Source organism: Crocuta crocuta, unplaced genomic scaffold (assembly GCF_008692635.1).
Source record: "Crocuta crocuta isolate KB4526 unplaced genomic scaffold, BGI_CrCroc_1.0 scaffold430, whole genome shotgun sequence".
Classification (NCBI taxonomy): Eukaryota; Metazoa; Chordata; class Mammalia; order Carnivora; family Hyaenidae; genus Crocuta; species Crocuta crocuta.
In genome coordinates, this window is record NW_027527934.1 from 2762052 (window position 1) to 2781783 (window position 19732).

Genomic DNA, 19732 nt, shown 5'->3' on the forward strand with positions numbered 1-19732 from the left:
GAGGATAAACTATGAAAGAAAAAGAAAGGGTCTTCAAGGGGTGCCTCGGTGGCTCAGTCAGTTAGGCATCCAACTTCGACTCAGGTCACAGTCTCACAGTCTGCGGTTGGAGCCCCCACATTGGGCTCTGTGCTGATACCTTGGAGCCTGGAGCCTGCTTCAGATTCTGTGTCCCCCTCTCTCTCTGTTCCTCCTGGCACTCTGCCTCTCTCTCTCTCTCTCTCAAAAATAAAATAAATATTAACAAAAATAAATAAATAAATTTAAAAATATAAATAACTAACTAACTAAATAAAAAGGGTCTTCAGGGGTACCTGACTGGCTCAGTCAGTAGAATATGCAACTCTTGATCTCAGAGTTGTGAGTTTAAGCCCTAGGTTAGGTGCAGAGCCTAATGCATACATACGTACATACATAAAATGAAAAGGGTCTTCAGGTTAACAGACCAGGTGTCTGAAGGGGGGAATCTGGGGTTAGGAGCAGTTGCCAAAGTCCTGGAAGCAAAGGGCTATACAGAGATATATGATCTTTATGATAAAGAACCAGGACAGCCACCAAAGAGCATCAAAGCACATTCTTGGGTCCAGGGTGAGATGAAAAGAAAATATACATACCAGCAATCAACGGGGTGCTTTTGATGATGGCAAGACATAAAGGAGCTCAACAAAAGAAGGGAAAGAATGAAATTAACAATTATCAAGCATTTGCTAGACATACGAGCTGGGCATTCAATATGTAGGCACACTATTCCGAAAGGCAAAAAAACTTCAAGGCATGGGCATCGGCCAGTCAGAACAGATGCAGACCTTAAATAACCAGTGCTGCTGAACTGGGCCACTGAATATCCCTGCTGCCCATATTTAATACTCAATTTAATCCCCATAGTAATATGCCACCTGACAGCCAAGAAAAGCCACTTTGATGAGAAACATCAACCCACACAACATTCCTCTTCCTTTAAGGAAACCTCAGGAATATTCCTCTCCATTCTACCTACTGATGGTAACTTAAATAAGCAATTATCAGAACTCATACGCAGTGTCAGACTGTACTGGGGAATATGGTTATGTGCGTATAGGGTTCAAATCACATAGTGCTTTATATAATTTTCAAAGAAGATATACAAAAGGCCAAGAAATGTGTGAAAAGATGCTCGACATCATTAGTAGGAAAATACAAATCAAAGCTGCAATGAAGTATAGCTTTATACCTAGTAGGATGGCTATAATAAAAGATGGACAAGGGCGCCTGGGTGGCTTAGTCAGTTGAGCATCTGACTTGGGCATAGGTCATGATCTCATGGTTCCTGGGTTCGAGTCCTACATCGGGCTCTGCGCTGACAGCTCAGAGCCTGAAGCCTGCTTTGGATTCTGTGTCTCCCTCTGTCTCTGCCCTCTCCTGCTTGCACTCTGTCTCTCTCTCTCTCTCAAAACTAAATATTAAAAAAAAAATTTTTGAGATGGGCAATAATCAGTGTTGGCAAGGACATGTGGACACTGGAGCGCTCAGACATTTATGGCAGGGAGGTAAAATAGTGCAGCCGCTGCAGAAACAGTTGAGTAGCTCCCTAAAAAGATAAACATAGACCTACCTACCATATGGCCCAGCAGCTCTGCTCCTACATGTGTACTCAAAAGGAAGGAAAATGTGTCCACACAGAAACCTGACACGAATGTTTATAACAGCATTATTCATAATAGCCAAAAAGTGGGAACAACACAAATGCCCTTCAAATGATGAAGGGGAAAACAAAAGGTGGCTTATCCATACAACGGAATTATTATTTGGCCATATAATGGCCATAATATAATTATTTGGCCACATTTTGCTATAACGTGGGTAAGCCTTGGGGCGCCTGGGTGGCTCAGTCAGTTAAGTGTTTGACTTCAGCTCAAGTCATCATCTCACAGTTCTTGAGTTCGAGCCCAATATTGCATTTTGTGCTGATGGTGCGGAGCCCGCTTGAGATTCTCTCTCCTTTTCTCTTTCGCCCATCCCCCACTTGCAAGCGCGTGCTCTCTCTCTCTCTCTCTCTCAAAGTGAATAAATAAACCTAAAAAGAAATAGGTAAGCCTTGAAACCACCATGCTAAGTGAAATAACAGACACAAAAGACCACACGCGTATTGTATGATTCCACTTTTTAAGGTTTATATTTATTTTTTTAGTGATCTCTACACCCAACGTGGGGCTTGTACTCACAACCCCAAGATCAGGATTAGCATGCTTTTCCGACTGAGCCCAGCTAGGCGCCCCTGTATGATTGCATTTTTATAAAATGTCCAGAATAGACAAATGCAGAGACTGAAAGTAAATTAGTGGTGGCCAGGGACTGGAGGGAAAATGAGGAGTTACTGCTAATAGATACAGGGTGACGAACTGTTCTAGGATCAGATAATGGGGATGGAGGCACAGCTCTGTGAATATACTAAAAACTGCTGGAGTCGCCCTGTAGAAGCGTGAATTTTATGGTACGGGGATAAAATTTTGTTAACAATTACACACTGTTATACCAGTGAACCACACTGGTCAGTGCTTTGCCTTAACATTTCATCCCAAAGTTCTCCCTGTACAAGAGAGACCATTTGCTTTATTTGCTTAATTTTGGCACATCTCACCTCAGCCCTCATTCCAGCTAATCTTGCTAGTTCCTTTTTGAAAGGAAGTGGTCTGCTCAGTCAGCCCTGTTACTAAGGGGACTGCTTCAGACCATGTTCTCTCTCCCATAGGTTTGCAGGCCCCATACCAACCCTTCAGACCAAGCTCACTGGTTTTCTTTCTTTTTTAGTGTTTGTTTATTTTTGAGACAGAGAGAGACAGAGACAGAATGTGAGTGGGGTAGGGGGAAAGAGTGAGACAGAGGATCTGAAGTGGGCTCCTCGCTGAGAGCAGAGAACCCAGTGTGGGGCTCAAATTCATGAGCAGAACCATGTGATCATGACCTGAGCCGAAACCAAGAGTCAGATGCTTAACCTGAGCCACCCAGGTGCCCTCGCTGGTTTTCTTTCTGCACACAGTGCCTTCTGCCACCGTCCTGGGGACAAGAGTCAGCACCACCGGATGGGCAGAAAGCAAGAAGAGAGGGAGGGAAGGTAGAAGGTGGGGAAGGAAGGTCCCAGGTCACTGAAGCCAAACCCGGCTCTTGACTTATTTTATTGGCTTGATGGTGTTTATTTATTTATTTTGTTTTTTATTAAAAATATTTTTTTAATGATTATTTATTTTTGAGAGAGACAGAGAGAGAGAGAGACAGAGGACAGAGTGCAAGCAGGGGAGGGGAAGAGAGAGACACACACACAGAATCTGAAGCAGGTTCCAGGCTCTGAGCTGTCAGCACAGAGCCCACTTTGGATCCTCTGTCCCCCTTTCTCTGCCCCTGCCCCACTCATGTGCACTCTCTCTTAAAAAATAAATAGGGGCACCTGGGTGGCTCAGTCGGTTGAGCATCTGACTTCAGCTCAGGTCATGATCTCAGTTTGTGGGTTCAAGCCCCACATCAGGCTTTGTGCTGATGGCTCAGCCTGTTTCAGATTCTGTGTCTCCCTCTCTCTCTGGCCCTTCCCCACTCATTCTCTGTCTCTCAAAACTGAATAAATGCTAAAAAATTTAAAAAATAAATAAATAAATAGACATTTAAAAAAACCTTTAAAAAGAAAGCGTGGCTTATTATTACCTGTTACGTATGCCTTTCTCTTCTAGGAACAAACCTTGCCTACTTTCATTGTGGGTGATAACAATAAATAACACTTAGGAAGGCTTATTCTAGGGGCGCCTGGGTGGCTCAGTCGGTTAAGCGTCAGACTTTGGCTTAGGTCATGATCTCACGGTTCGTGGGTTCGAGCCCCGCATCGGACTCTGTGCTGACAGCTCAGGGCCTGGAGCCTGCTTCTAATTCTGTGTCTCCCTCTCTCTCTCTCTGACCCTCACCTACTCTATCTCTCCCTCAAAAATAAATAAAACATTAAAAAAGAAGAAAAGAAAGGCTTATTCTAGGCCAGACACTAAACTGAGTGCTGTACAGAAGTAAATGAACTTTCTGGGCAGGGAGAAGCCACTCTTTATACTTGTGGACCGGTGGTCCTTGAGGGTTCCCCATCAGAGCTCTGAAGAGCCGGCCCCAACATGGGGATGGTGGGTAGCAGTGGTGTAGAGAAAGAGCACAGGGCTCCGGATTCAAAAGAATCAAAAGAAAACTTGGAAGCCTGGTAGAGGATAGCCTGGGACAGTGTCCAGCAATGGAGGAACAACGTGAATCTCAAAATCAGGAACCAGGTTGCAGACTGGGATTGGAAAAGAAGTCAGACGGGGAGGTGGGTTCCCAAAAGGGGGCTGTGTTCAGCATCCCATTGAGGGGCTGGTGCTACACCTAATCCAAATAAAGTATGATAAATTTAATCAGGTCTACATCGAGAGTTCTTGGGGCACGCCTGGGTGGTTCAGTTGGTTAAGCATCAGACTTTTTCTTTTTAATGTTTATTTATTTTTTGGGAGACAGAGTGCAAGCAGGGGAGGGGCAGAGAGAGAGGGAGACACAGAATCCGAAGCAGGCTCCAGGCTCTGAGCTGTCAGCACAGAGCCCAACTCGGAGCTTGAACTCACAAAGCGTGGGATCATGACCTGGGCCACAGTCAGATGCTCAACCAACTGAGCCACCCAGGTGCTCCAGGCATCAGACTTTGATTTCAACTCAGGTCATGACCTCAGGGTTCATGGGTTCGAACCCCGCAGCAGGCTCCACATTGACGATGTAGTGACTACTCAGGATCCCTTCTCTCCCTCCCTCTCTGTCGCTCTCCCGCTCATGTTTTTGCGCTCTCTCTCTGTCTCTCTAATAAATAAATAGATAAATAAATAAATAAATAAATTTAAACAAACAAAAAAAAAGTTCTTGGAGCCGGAGGTATGTGGAGTGAGCCACAGAATGGGTGTGGAGTTCAGGGATGACTCTGGTATGGATTTCCAAGCTTGGTTTTCCAGAGGGTTCTGATAGGGCAATACCTGGAAGAATGAGGGCAGGATCCAGTGTTCCAGGTGGTGCTCAGAGTCGAAGATCAGTCCACAGGGAGGGCAAGGAAGAGAGCAAGACACAAAACAGTAGGACCCCAAACAAAAGGCCAAGCCAAGGATGGCTTGACTTTGCGTGCCAAGGCAGGGCAAACAGTGATTTCAGAAACATGTAGGCTCAGTGGGGGCCCCTGGGCCACAGTCTCCGGGGTCCAGAGTATAAAGCCAAGAAGTGGAAATGGCAACACAGGAGCCCAGGGATCAGCCCAGGGCTAGCGGAGTGGAGTCTGCTCCCAAAGTGCTCCCGGAATGAAGGTAGGCAGATGGGCTGCGTAACAGGTGCTCACACCCTCCTAAGAGCCAGTCTGAAGGATTTGGGCAGAAACCAGCTATCAGGGGGTGGGACAAGGACTAGAAATGTCAGGATAGAGCAAGTGCATTTAGAATGGAGAGAGGTGGCAGTGTTGGAGAAACTTCCCTGTGCCACTTGGAGCGAATCAAACATGGTTTTATGCCCCGCTGGGAAGAATGCGCCAATGAAGGCATCACTACAGTTCAGACAGAGGCTGGGCCCTCCTTCCCTCCTCACTCAGCCGACAGCCTGGGCTCAGGCTGATCCCACACTCCCCGCCTGGGGAACTGGCTCAAGAAGTAGACTTTTGGAAGGTAGCAGCAGGCCAGCTTGAGCCAGCATCTACTGAGCTCTTACTGTGGTCAAAAGCAGTTCTAAGCATGGCCCTTTAGTTACGGTTCATCTTCTTAGACTTTCCACTCTTTCTTCCTTAAATGAAATTCTCCTTTTATAATTGTTTATCAACCACAACCTCTACAAGGGCCAAAATGACAAGTTTCAGACAAAATGACAAATATCTATTAAGAAGGTAGTCATTGTATGCATATTACAAAAAAGGGGGGGAGTGGCTAGGCTGTTTTTTTCCCCATTCTTGGGAGGAAGGAAAGCATCATACACGCTTGTCGAGCTCTCTGGAAATGGGACACTTGTGTGTATGTTATTCTTTGTTCAATTTATTTGTAGTTTTAAGATACTGAAATTTGGGGGTGCTTGATATTGCAGTATAATTTACCTTATCGTGATTTATATGAATATAGGGTCAGGAGGTCAGGACAGGTGTCACAGAGAGGCCAGTAGAGAACAGAGAAAGGACATTCTAGAGAAGGGATGGGAGCCGCTGACCTGTTCCATGGTCTGCTGTGGCTGGTGTGCAAGAGAGAAAGGAGAAGGAAGAGATGAGACTGCAGGAGATTGGGGCCAGATCATGACAAATCCTAAAAAGTCCACTAGGAAGTTCCAGAAAATGAGGAGCCAACAAAGGTTTGGGGGGAGTAAAACCTTACTGGATTTATATTTTAGGAAAACCTCTAGCTGCAGAATAGAGAGCAGAGGCTAAGACACCAGTTAGGAGGTGATTATTACATGTTGGGTGTAATGAAGGCCTACATCAGAGACAAACTTTTTCAGTAAAGGGACCGATGGTAAATATTTTAGCCTTTGTTTGTCATACGGTCTCTGTCACAGCTACTCAACTCTGCCCTTGTAGTACAAAAGTAGTTACAGACAACATATAATAAAAACATGTGTCCCATTACATTTTATTTACAAAAAGGTGGTGGGGCCAATTTGGCCCATGGGTTGCAGTTTGCCTGCCCTCGACCTAAAGTACTAATTGGACAAGGGCGCCTGGGTGGCTCAGTTGGTCGAGCATCTGACTCTTTGATTTCAGCTCAGGTCATGATCTCACAGTTCGTGGGTTCGAGCCCTGCATCTGGCTCCGTGCTGGCAATGCAGAGTCTGCTTGGGATTCTCCTTCTCTCCCTCTCTCTCTCTGCCTTTCCCCTGGCTCAAGCGCATACATGTTCTCTCTCTCTCTCTCTCTCTCTCAAATAAACTTTAAAAACAAAAGAAGAAGAAAGAGAGGGATATTCAGGACTGTCAATTCTTAGGGCCTGGAGGAATTCATTCATTCATTCACTCATTCTTTCATTCATCTGTGCATTCCTTCAACAAATACTTTGCTTATGCTGTGTGCGATGTATGGGGGATTCAAAGATGAATGACAGGGGTGCCTGAGTGGCTCGGTCAGTTAAGCATCGGATTTCAGCTCACGTCATGATCCTACGGTTTGTGGGTTCAAGCCCCACACTGGGCTCTCCGCTGTCAGCACAGGGCTCCCTTTATATCTATCCTCTGTTTTGCTCTCTCACTGCCCCTCCCCTGCTTGCGCATGCTCTCTCTCTCTCTCTCTCTCTTAAAAGTAAACATTAAAAACAAATTTTAAAAATTTTTAAATAAAGATGAATGATAAGCGATTCCTGTCCCTGAATAGCTCGGTCCAGCATTTAGGCCTGTAACTGGGTGTGAGGGAAGAAGAAAAAATGTGATTAATGACAACAAGGAGGTAAAACTTTACAGTTGCTCTTATCCCCACCTCCTTCTTTCCTTAATGCAACCTCTGGGATCAGAGACACCCGATTCTTTTACCCTCTAGCATGAATGCCCAGATGGGTTACTGTGGAACTGTTGACACTGAAGGTTCTGGGTCCCTTGCTTCCTGAAATGAGGCCTTCTACTGTCCCATGTCTAATTTTGTATTTCTTGATTAGGAGTTGTGCCTCAGAAATATGTAAGTCTCAGGCTTCCAAACATGGACCTGCCCTTGAGTGGATGTTTTCCAGAGCCAGATCTCACAAGTGCTGTTTTTAAGAATTACCAGGGGCTGGGACGCCTGGGGGGCTCAGTCGGTTAAGCGTCCAACTTCGGCTCAGGTCATGATCTCGCGGTTCGTGGGTTTGAGCCCCGCGTCGGGCTCTGTGCTGACAGCCAGTCCGGAGCCTGGAGGCTGCTTCAGATTCTGTGTCTCCCTCTCTCTCTGACCCTCCCCTGTTCAGGCTATCTCTCTCTCTCTCTCTCTCAGAAATAAATAAAACATTAAAAAATTAAAAAAAAATAAAAGAATTACGAGGGGCTAAGGATCCTGGTTTCGGCTCTCAGGGTTTCTCTCAGGGGAGCTAAGAAGCTGGGACTGTCCTCAGCATCACAAGTCTAGTCGATCCCATGTCTGTTCCCAGTATGTCCACTCTCCCCTGCTTACCATCAGCCGCCCCTGCTCCCTTTTCCTTCAAGGTCAGCCCTGAGCTGCACAGTTTCTGCTAACTCAGGCTCTTTGGGATTCAATGCTCCAAGAATCCCCTCAGCAACCTCTCAGTGGGCCATCAGGGCAGGAAAGGACACCTGCAATCCTGATGGGGCTGGGGGGTGGGGCAAGGAGAGCCGCTGAGGCTGGTCACTCCCGCTGCTGGCCTTCCCAGGACAGGGCTGTTATATCAAGTTCACCAGTGGACCCAGGTTTGTATCCATTTATCCAGAGGAGACCACACTCTGGGAAATATTTCACTTTCACCCAAGTCATAGGTGATTCAAAACTGGGATGTTATTAGTGTGCGACCAGGAGGCCTAGCTGGCCAAGGAATTGGCTCTGGTCACTTGCTCAGAGTCCTATGCCTTGCCAGGCAAATCCACAAAGCAAAGCAAATGACACACTGGGATTTGAGTGAGTGGGTGACAATACCGTGACTCCTTAAGGGCAAGTACGGTGCCTGTTAGCCTTCTGTCACATCCCTTGACCCATGGGAGGCGGTCAGTAAAGTTTCTGATTAAAGAAAGGGGATTTGCTGTTCTTAGGAGATATAAGATTTCTTCTAAGATGAATTGCCATTCTTTCGGACTAGTTCTTTCTAAACGAACAGCACTAGCCAATAGTATCAGAGCATCTTTATCCTTGGGTAGTGTGGGAGATACCCTATAATTTCTCCAGGCAAGCCACACACAAGCCTTCTGTTAGGACTCTGTTATCTCCTGAGCACCCATCTTAATGTTACATTCCAGGACTCTTTTCCAGAGTATGTTTTAACTCTTTGATGGGCTTGAGGGGAGACGTTGGTGGCCCACTCAGAATGCATGCCAGCTGTAGGGGTCTCATACATCTGAATTCGTGTTGATTCTACTCCACTTCATGTTGTTGTTTTTAAGATTTTATTTTTGAATAATCTCTACACCCAACATGGGGCTTGAACTCACAACCCCGAGATCAAGAGTTGCCCCATCTACCGACTGAAACAGCCAGGCGCCCCTCTACTCCCTTGACTTCAGAGCACCTCACATTGGAAGGAGGACTTTACCTCCATTTTGACCTCAAACTTTGTAATTGATTAAATCGTTCTTTCCAGCTTATCTCACAACTCAGGCAAAAGACCCTGAGGGCAAAGGGTCCCCTGATGGGAACAAAACGACCCCCTCAAGCAATAAAGACAGCCCTGAGCTTGCAAGACCAGCTGTGATTGACGTCAAGCCAATGAAGACTTGACCTTCACTACCCACCTGCCTCTACTGACAGACTTTTGTCTCACATTCTCCTTATATAACCTGGAAGTATGTCAGCACTTTGGAGACAGTCTTTGAGAAGCCAGTCCACGGTTTTCCCAGTGCTGGCCTCACTGAAATAAAATCCCTTTCTTGTTTCCCCACCACTCATCTCTCTGCCTTTGGATTTTGTCAGCGGCCAAACCCAGCTTGGGATCCCTAGAGCCAGTGCTCTGGCAACCCTGCTGCCCACCTACACTTTGACTTTCCTTAGTGGAAGCAATCCTCCGTAAGCCCCAGGATCTCCCTATGTGGGTGTGCAAGGTTAAGTTTGCATATGATTTTTAGGCATAGCCAAGCAGGAAGCTCTTTCATGGAGAATTCAGAGACCTATGGAGATAACCCATGTTGGGGTAGGGAAGTTGTGGTTCTTGGGGTCAAGATACCTGGGCTCCAGCTCTGGACATGTCATTCGTTTCGCAAGTAAGCACCCAAGGTCACTCTCCCAGCTTACCTAGTGCAAGGCTGTACTAAAAGCCCTGAAACGAAGAGACGCTCCACTCCCTCCCAAGGGGAGCATGGTGGGGGAAGGAATAGTTTAATTTCAATAATGGAGGATTGTAAAATGAATTGGGAGCACTTAGTGGGATGGTTCTCCAAATTTATCGTACCACCTGGATTCCCCATGGGTGTTCTTTCAAATGTAGATCCTGGGTGCCACCCCTCAGAAATTCTAAGTCTTAAAGTGCTTAACAAGCTCTCCTCCCCACCCCCCCCCGCCCCCACCCCAAGGGGATTCTGGAAGGAAGGGGTCAGGAAACTGGTTGCAAAGGCAGAGATCTACACCTGATTTCTATCTTTATTTTTTTCTAAGTTCCTATTGATTTATTTTGAAAGAAAGAGCATGTGTGCACATGCTTGAGTCGGGGAAGGGCAGAGAGAAAGGGAGAGAGAGAATCCCTAGCTGGCTCTGTGCTGTTAGTGCAGAGCCCACTGTGAAGCTCGAACGCACCAACCATGAGATCATGACCTGAGCTGAAATGAAGAGTCCTATGCCTAAATGACTGAGCCACCCAGGCTCCCCTACAGCTGATTTTTAAAGGAAGGAGTAGAAACTTACCAGGCACAGAGGCATAGAGAGGTATGACCTTACCTTGCACTCTGGAAAAATGAAGGCCAAGAGGCGTGACTGCTACAACTTCCTGCTCTACCCAAACTGACAGCCTTATCTCCATTGACAACTGTCAGCAGAGAATGAAGTGACCTGCCTCCTGGTGAAAGCAAACCTTATCTGGGCTCCTCCTCACTCCCTCACTCCTCCTCCTCCTGCCCCCACTGAGCACTGACACACAAGCACACCGGAACACACAGTCTTCCCCTCAGCCTCTGAACATGCCGGAGTCTCCCTGATTTCAAAAACAATCAGAATCAGAACTGTTCCCTTCACTCTAGGTTTCACTCCACTTACCACTTTCTAGCTCCCATTTATTTCAATGTCAATCTTTTTTAAACATTAAAAAAAAAAAAAAAAAAGGAAAAAGGAGGGGTGCCCGGGTGGCTCAGTTCACGTGAACGTCCTACTCTTGATTTCGGCTCAGGTCATGATCTCAGGGTCAGGGGAGCCCCATGTTGGGCTCAGTGTTGAGCGTAGACCCTGCTTGAGATTCGGTCTCTCTAAAAAAAAGAAAGCAAGAAAGAAAAAAGAAACAAAAGGGTTATGAAACTCATATATGTTCATTATAGAAAATTTCAAAACCGGGGTGCCTGGGTGGCTCAGTTGGTTGAGTGTCCGACTTCCGCTAGGGTCATGATCTCACTGTCCATGAGTTCGAACCCCACGTCAGGCTCTGTGCTGACAGCTTGGAGCCTGCTTTGGATTCTGTTTCCCTGTCTCTCTGCCTCTTTCCGGTTTGTGCATTTTCTCTGTCAAAAATAAAAAATAAATTAAAAAAAAAAAAATTTCAAAACCAAGGGGAAAAGGCCCTTCACGTTTGTATCATATGCTCTCAAAATACTCTTGACACTTATCAGAACACCAATTCAATTCAGTTCATTTTGTCACCAGAATGTGAACACCTTGAAGATGGGAACATGGTTTTCTTTCTCATCCTTGTGTCTTTGGTGGACACAGAAGGCTCTCAATAAATATGTATGTATTGAACAGGGGTGCCTGGTAGCTTAGTCAGTTAAGCGTCTGGCTCTTCATTTCATCTCAGGTCATGATTCCAGAGTTATGGGATCAAGTGCCCGCATCAGGCTCTGTGCTGATAGCATGGAGCCTGCTTGGGGTTCTCTCTCCATCTCTCTTTGTCCCTCTTTCTCCCCTGCACACACACACTCTCTCTCTCTCTCTCTCTCTCTCAAAAATAAACATTAAGAAAATACATATTGAACAAATAACATACATCATTTATATTGCCCCCCATAACCATATTAAGAATCTGGTATCTATCTAGTCTTTATTAAAAAACAAAAACAAAAGCAAAAATAAAGCATGGCATGATGTCATTTAGAAAAGGCTTCATTTAGAAAAAATCAGAATATATTTTGAGACCTGTTTTTTTCACTGAAAGTGTACAACAAATATATTTCTAGTTAATTTGGTTTTGTATAAAGCAGAACTTATTTAGATTGGCTTCAGTTTTAAATGTTAAAAAAAAAGGGGCGCCTGGGTGGCTTAGTCGGTTAAGTGTCCGACTTTCGCTTAGGTCATGATCTCGCGGTTCGTGGGTTCGAGCCCCGCGTCGGGCTCTGTGCTGACTGCCAGCTCAGAGCCTGGAGCCTGCTTCAGAGTCTGTGTCTCCCTCTCTCTCTGACCCTCCCCTGGTCATGCTGTCTCTCTCTCTCTCTCCTAGAAATAAATAAAACATTAAAAAAAAAATGTTAAAAAAAAAACATTATGGCAAACATCCTTGTATCTAAAATCTTTGCGTGTGTCAGTCATGATTCAGATGGGCTAAATGTCTTGATGTGGGACCACAGTGTCAAAGAACGGAAAAGCCTCTGCATAGCTCTTGAAATCCTGTTTTGCAATGGCTTCACAATTCATGTTGATAAATATTAAGAAAAGAGACAGGACTTAAAAAAAAAAAGTCAGTGTGTATGGGAGGGTCTTATATGAGAAGGCTCAGGAAAGGCTCTCCAAGATGACCTTAAGTTAAGCCTGTCATACGGCACAGATGCACCAGAGAAGCAACAGAGAAGCAAATGCAAAGTCCCTGAAAGCAGAAAAGACCACACTGAAGCCAGGGCAACCCACTTAACATTGACCACGTGGCAGGTAACACTGACTGTAGGGCAGATTGTAGTAGACAAGCTGGGTGAACAGAGGCAGATCCTATATAGACTTTACCCCTTTGTAGGCATTTCAGTTATCATCTGTAAGAGATCTGGAACATTGATAGTGATCCTTTGGGCCGCCTGGGTGGCTCTGTTGGTTGAGCATCTGACTCTTGATTTTGGCTCAGGTCATAAGCCTAGGGTCATGGGGTGGAGCCCCACATTGGGCTCTGCACTGAGCATGGAGCCTGCTTGGGATTCTCTCTCTCAATATAAATCAATAAACATTTAAAAAATAAAGTGAGGCATTGAAGGACTTTAGGCAGTGGAATATGACCCAGTCTGTGATTTAGAACAACAGCTCTAGGAAGGAAACAGATCAAAATATAACCATGTTTATCTCTGGGTGCTAAGGTTGTAAACAACCTTTTTTATGCTCTTCTGTGTTTTCCAAATTTTCTCCAGTGAATATGTATTACTCTCATTTTGTTTGTTTGTTTTTGTTTTGAGTTCCACTCCCAACGTGGGGCTTGAACTCACGACTCTGATATCGGGAGTCACATGCTATATGGACTAAGCCAGCCAGGAATGCCAGTTTCAAAAATTTAGTCAAAAAAGTGGGGTGCCTGGGTGGTTCAGTTGGTGAAGCGACTGACTCTTCCATTTAGTCCAGGTCACAGTTCATGGGCTCAAGCCCCACATCAGGCTCTGCACTGATATTCAAAAAGAAAAAACAGCTAACTGGAAATGGTACATTGGAGGAGAGTATGACTGGTACTTAGGCGTCCAGATCACTCGGAGTCTCGAGGTGTGGTAGTGGCCTGCAATGGTTTGGCCACCATGGGAATGGAGAAAGGCATGAACCTGACCAATGTGGGTAAAAGTTACTGGTGACAAATAGACCATGAGAGGTAAATGGGAGGTAAGTCTAGGATGACTGTTGGTTTCATCTTAGGTGACTGACTAGGTTGTGACTCTGTTCAACTCTGGGGGATAGGAAGAGCACAGACACGGTAGGGAATAGGAGAGTGGCTCACAGAATTAAAAACCAAACAGTAAGATTAATCAGGTTTTAAAGCTGAGGAAGAGAAGTGAGAATTCTTCCAAGAAACTTGACTCTGAAGAGAAAGAAACAGGGCAGTAACCGGAGGGAGTATAGGGTTGGAGTGTTATTTTTTTTCCTTAATTTTCTTATTTTTATTTTCTTATTTTTTTTTATTATTGAGACAGAGAGAAACAGAGCACGAGTGGCAGAGGGGCAGAGAGAGAGGGAGACACAGAATCCGAAGCAGGCTCCAGGCTCTGAGCTGCCAGCACAGAGCCTGACGCAGGGCTCAAACCTACCAACTGTGAGATCATGACCTGAGCCAAAGTCGGACGCTTAACCAACTGAGCCACCCAGGTGCCCCTCAAATTTTTAAATGTTTATTTTTGAGAGAGAGAGACAGAGTACAAGTGGGGGAAGGGGGGGGAGAGAGAGAGAGAGAGAGAGAGAGAGAGAGAAAGAGAAATCCAGACATGAAGCTTGAACTCAGAAACAGTGAGATCATGACCTGAGCCAAGGTTGGATACTCAACTGATTGAGCCACCCAGGTATCCTAGAGTTGGGACTGTTTTTGGACAAGGGAAATGAACCAGTGAGGCTGAGTGGTTGGAGGTACAGATATTGAGGGGATGGCTAAGGGAGCATAACCCAAGATGGGATGAAGTGGGACCCGAAGCAGAGGTGGGAATGGACCAAGAGGGACAACTCGGTTCTTCTGGGATGGTGGCAAGGGCGTGTGGCATCAGGATACACATGTACACATTCCCTTAGAGTCTCATAGTATGAAGGGAAGTTCTTGCTTTTTGAACTTTACTTCCTCTGTGACTAGGTGAGCAGATGGGGATGTGGATGCAGAAGCAGTTGAAGCCAAGTGAAGGTTTACAATAATCTGAGAATGGTAGAGGGTGCCGATCAAAGACACAGACTGCTGAACGATCCTGAGGGCCAGCTGCAATTGGACCCACTGGATTTTGTAACAGTTCCACCCCCCCCGCCCCCGTCTGTACATTCCCATCATTTTGTAATGCTATGTTCTGCACTCTACGTGATATAGGTGGGAAGAAATGGGATCATGCAATGGATTCAGGGCTGGGAGTTTGCAGAGCTGTTGCAGCTTGAAAATGAGGGGTCTAAAGAGTCAAAGGTTATGAATGAGAATAATGAGTAGACCATGGTGGCACCCACTGGGTCAGGAAGAGAATGGGGTTAAAGGGAAAAATAAAGGCCCAAGTGGAAAGCTCAAGGTATTGGGATCCTAACGAAGTGCAAGAATACATTTAGTGTGAGATTAAGAAAACTGTAAAAATTGGAAGTCATAACAGGAAGTTGTATATCCAAGTTCCAAGTACGGTCATGAGGGGAGTGGGTGGGTGGTTGAAATGTAGGTGCACATGATTTGATTTAAAAAAACAATTAAAAAAAAAACCCAAGGCATCACAAGGTCATACTCTGGGTGGCAGAATTTGAAAGGAAAATTGTAAAGCAAGTTCAAGGTTTCAGTGACTTTTGCAGTAACTGTGAGGTTGGTTGGAGAGCATAATGGTGAGGTAACCAGACACCAGGAGCCATTCCGACACTTCCCAGGCCTCCAAGGAGGGGGCAGAAAACTAGTTAGCAGCAGGGGGTCAAATCCTGGCTCTACCAAGTGACTAGGTATGTGGCCAACTCAATTAACTTCTCTGTGCCTCACTTGCCTTATGAGTAAATAAAGATATAACAGGACCTATAACTTCTAACAAGGCCTGCCACACATACCCGAGCACTGCTTAGATGCTAGCATTATTATCATTTTTCATTTGAGCACTGAGGGGGTTGTAAGAGTCTCTAAAGGCAGAGATTCTTTTCTTTTCGATGTTTATTTATTGAGACATCATACACAAGCAGGGGACGGGCAGAGAGAGGGGGACAGGGAGCTGGACGTGGGGCTCGAACTCACCAGCAGTGAGATCATGACCTGAGCTGAAGTCAGATGCTCAACCCACTGAGCCACCCAGGCTCATTCCTAAAGGCAGAGATTCTTCAACATTTTCATCTTAGAATCCTTTTACATACTGGGGGCGCCTGCGTGGCTCAGTCGGTTAAGCGTCCGACTTCGGCTCAGGTCATGATCTCATGGTTCATGAGTTTGAGCCCTGCGTCAGGCTCTGTGCTGACAGCTTGGAGCCTGGAGCCTGCTTAGGATTCTGTGTCTCACTCTCTTCCCTCCCCTGCTTGCACTCTCTCTCCCTCAAAATAAATGTTAAAAAAAAAAAAAAAAAGAACCCCTTTACACACTTAAACCCATTTCATAGTAACAAAAATTTGTGTAAGTTTGTTTTTAATGTTTATTTTTGAGAGTGTGAGAGGGGAAGGGACAGAGCATCCCAAGAAGGCTCCCTAATGTCCGTGCAGCAGCCCACTTGGGGCTCGAACTCATCAACGGTGACATATAACCTGAGAGACGTCGGAGGCTTAACCGACTAAGCCACCCAGGCACCCCTAGCAAGAAATATAAATTTTAAACATTTTTTAAACGTTATTATTTTTGAGACACAGAGACAGGGCACGAGCCGGAGAGGAGCACAAAGAGAGGGAAACACAGAATCAGAAGCAGGCTCCAGGCTCTGAGCTGTCAGCAAAGAGCCCGACATGGGGCTTGATTGAACTCCCGAACCGTTAGATCATGACCTGAGCCAAAGTCGGATGCTTAACTGACTGAGCCACTCAGGCACCCCAGAACAAATATTTTTAAGAAAAATAACAATTTTCCAAAAGAAAAACATTTGTAGGTGTGACAATGTTTTAGTTTTGCAAATACCTTTAACGTTTGGCATAAGTGAAGACAGCTCGATTCCCTTATCTGCCTCTACATTCACTCTATTGAGATGTGCTGTTGGAAGTATATAAGAAAATCCAAGTAGGGTCAATGACCACTGAGAAAGATCTTGAGGACACTGGACCACACTTTCAGAAATTAATAAGCATTCTTCCAGTTTTAAATCATTCATTCATTCATTCATTCACTCACTCATTTGACACTACTGGATGCCTGCGATACAAAAGAATCATGTGATTGCCTACCATGGAGTTTAGCTGAGAGATGAAAACTAATAAAAAATTACAGCACAGAGGGGGGCCTGGGTGGCTCAGTCGGTTGAGCATCCAACTCTTGATTCCACTTCAGTTAATGATCCCAGGATCATGGAATTGAGTCCTATATCAGGCTCTGCATGGATCCTGCTGAAGATTCTCTCCTTAACATAAAAAAAATAAAAATAAAAATTACAGCACATCATAAGTGAGCAGAGCAGAGGAAGGCACGAGTATGCTTAATGGAGGCAAGGAAGGCTTAAGAGAGTACAGGGAATTTGAATTTGCGCCTGAATTTCCCGTGTTCTCCTTAAGCAAAGGGAAGAGCATATGCAAAGGCTCAGCGGCAGGAATCAATACAAGACAGCACAGGGTACACCAGCAGATGAAGGAAAAATTTGTTGGACCTTATATGAGAAGTTAAGTTTCACCCTTTAGACAGTAGGAGGCTGGGGTGATAAGAGCTTGGTTTTCTTTTTTTCAAGTCAATTTTCAGATATAATTTGTATAGAAGTAAACTTTACCCTTTTTGGGTGTACAGTAAACACTAAGACAATCAAGACTTAGAATATCCTCATCACCTCAAAAAGTTCTCTCTGTAGTCAATTCCCCCTCCCCCCACTCAGAGGCAAGCAACTATTGATGATTTCTATCTCTATAATTTTTTAGTCTGAAATGATAATATACTCACAGGAAATTGCAGAGAGGGCCCATGTGCATTCACCCAGCTCCCTCCAATGGTAGTAACATTTTACAAAACTATAGAAAACTATCAAAGCCAGGAAGCTGATATTAGCACAATGCAAATAACTAGGCTACAGACCTTATTCAGATTTCACCAGTGTTTACATGCATTAGCTTGTTTTACAGAACATAATTGGGCCACAGTATGGAAGATGGGTTAGCGAGGCAAGGACATTGGACAAACTCAAAAGGAGGTACAGGGAGTGGAAAGGACTGGAAGAACCATTTCTGAAGAACAGAAATCATCTGATGGGCAATTTGGTAAAGCACTTGATCTTTCTGGAAAGGAAATCTCCTATACGGCTGAACAGCAAGCAGAAGGTTGTTTTAAAGTGAAGGGCCTGACCTCTAACTGAATTGAGGAAATGTTTCCTTCAGCCATGAAAACCCCAGATAACTGTAATATTCCTCCTTAGGCTTATGCAAAGAAGAAAAATGTTTAGTCATTTTCATTTTCTTACTTTTGACTGACTGCAAACAGTGAAATAACTGTCAAATATCTGATATTCCCTTGAGGTTTAGACACTTTTTCTGTTTGCTCTCCTTAACAGAATGAGCTAACAACTCTCCAAACTGAAACAAACTAAACCTCTATACTTACTCTTATTTCTTCCTGGAGTCAATTTATTTTTGTTGCTTTTCTTCCCTCCTCCAGCCATGTATACTACTGACAATGCCTTAATGTCTGTACCTTAATATATTTACAGACATCATCTAGTCATCACAAAACTGTAGGGTGGTGCTGTCCTCGCTTTTAAAGCCCAACACCCAGAAGCTCCTTAGTATTCGGTACCCAGGATCACACACACCAATACTGTAAAGTGCTTAGAAAGGCACAGGTTCTATAAATGTCAGCCAGACTTGCTGGAAGCCAGGTTCTCTACTCCACCAAACCCCAATAATGGCCTGGGTGGACCTCTTTCTTCAACAGCTGTGCTGGACTTAATTTAGGCAAAAGCTCCATTGAGTGCAACGGAAATATTTCTGGTGACAAAGTCCTCGTTTAAATCCCCATTTGCTTAAACCTTATTTGGCTGACAGTATATCACTAGTTACTACCAAATGGAGTCCTTTGGTAGATCTGAGTGACCTAATACCTATTCCTGGACTTTAAAACAAGCTTTTTAATATGCTTGAAATCAGATTTAATCAAACATGGTAACAAACACTATACTATGTCCTGTGCTACGTATTTTATACACATTTTGGCACTAAATCTTCCAAAAACCAACTGTTATTGTCATTATTAGCCGTATTATCATTTGTAATCTGGGACATTTTAAAGATGGGGAAATCAAGCCACAGAAGGCTGCCATGCACTGCCCCAGGTCACACAGCTAGTAATGGTGTACAGGTTCAAGAATAGCCTTCGCCTAGCAACAGACTTCTATTTTACACACACACACAAACCAAAAAGCCCGGAACAATTTCAAATATAAAAGAGTAAACTGAAATAACCAAAAGCGAACATAGGACAAATAAAAAAAAAAAAAAAAGGAGACTCAGCAAGGTTAAATAATTTGCCAAGGTTACACAGAGTGTATCAGAACCAGAATCCGATGGCAGATCTGTCTTGACTCCGAGGCATGGTCCATTTCCATCAAACCACACTTCCACCGACACGTGCTAAGGGGTCGTATAAATATTCGTTGAATTAATACGACTGAAAACAAAGTTGACAAGGAAGTGGGGGGAATGTGTAAGATAAATGAAAACGTAAAAGTAGTTCACGGGCAGGGGGAAAAAGGAAATACAAACACACCCTCCAAAAGTTTTCCAAGCAGCGCATTCAAGGTGAGCAAGGTGCTGGAACAAACTCTACGCGGGTCCCCCCGGACACTTGGGCTGGCGGGCGCGGAGTCTTCAAAGAGATGGTCGCGAGGAGGCGGCCTTGGGGCTCAGCAGCCATGTCCGGCTGCCTCTTGCGCCCACGCCCTCTCCCGACCGCGAGTCACCCGGCTTCTCAACACCCAACGACGACCGGAGGCCTGCCGCCTCTCCCTTCCGAGATGCTGGTTTAAAAAGAAACACAAATACATGTCCCCAGGCAGTCCGCAGCCTCTCCTCGGGGTCGGGGCCCAAAGCTAGCTTCCCCGGCCGGCTGGCCAGCAATGCGCCCGAGGGCCAGGGCCTCTCGGAGCCGCAGCTCGTCGCCGGGCAGTGCCCGCCGCCCGCGATCAGCCCAGCCCAGCGGCGGGGGCGCCCACAGCCCAC

At 45.3% G+C, this 19732-nt stretch overlaps 1 long non-coding RNA gene across 2 annotated transcripts; it reads right to left on the bottom strand.

Annotated features, from left to right (window-relative positions):
* Window positions 1-10845: 10845 nt before the first annotated feature.
* On the bottom strand, window positions 10846-19726 carry LOC144221445 (uncharacterized). 2 transcript variants are annotated; one of them, XR_013332078.1, is made up of 3 exons: window positions 19281-19726; window positions 16766-19181; window positions 10846-11055 (listed from the first exon to the last, which is right to left on the bottom strand). It is a non-coding gene; the product is annotated as an uncharacterized LOC144221445 (long non-coding RNA). The 2 variants fall into 2 exon arrangements; XR_013332077.1 differs by lacking the exon at window positions 10846-11055 and adding an exon at window positions 11062-11304.
* Window positions 19727-19732: the final 6 nt, after the last annotated feature.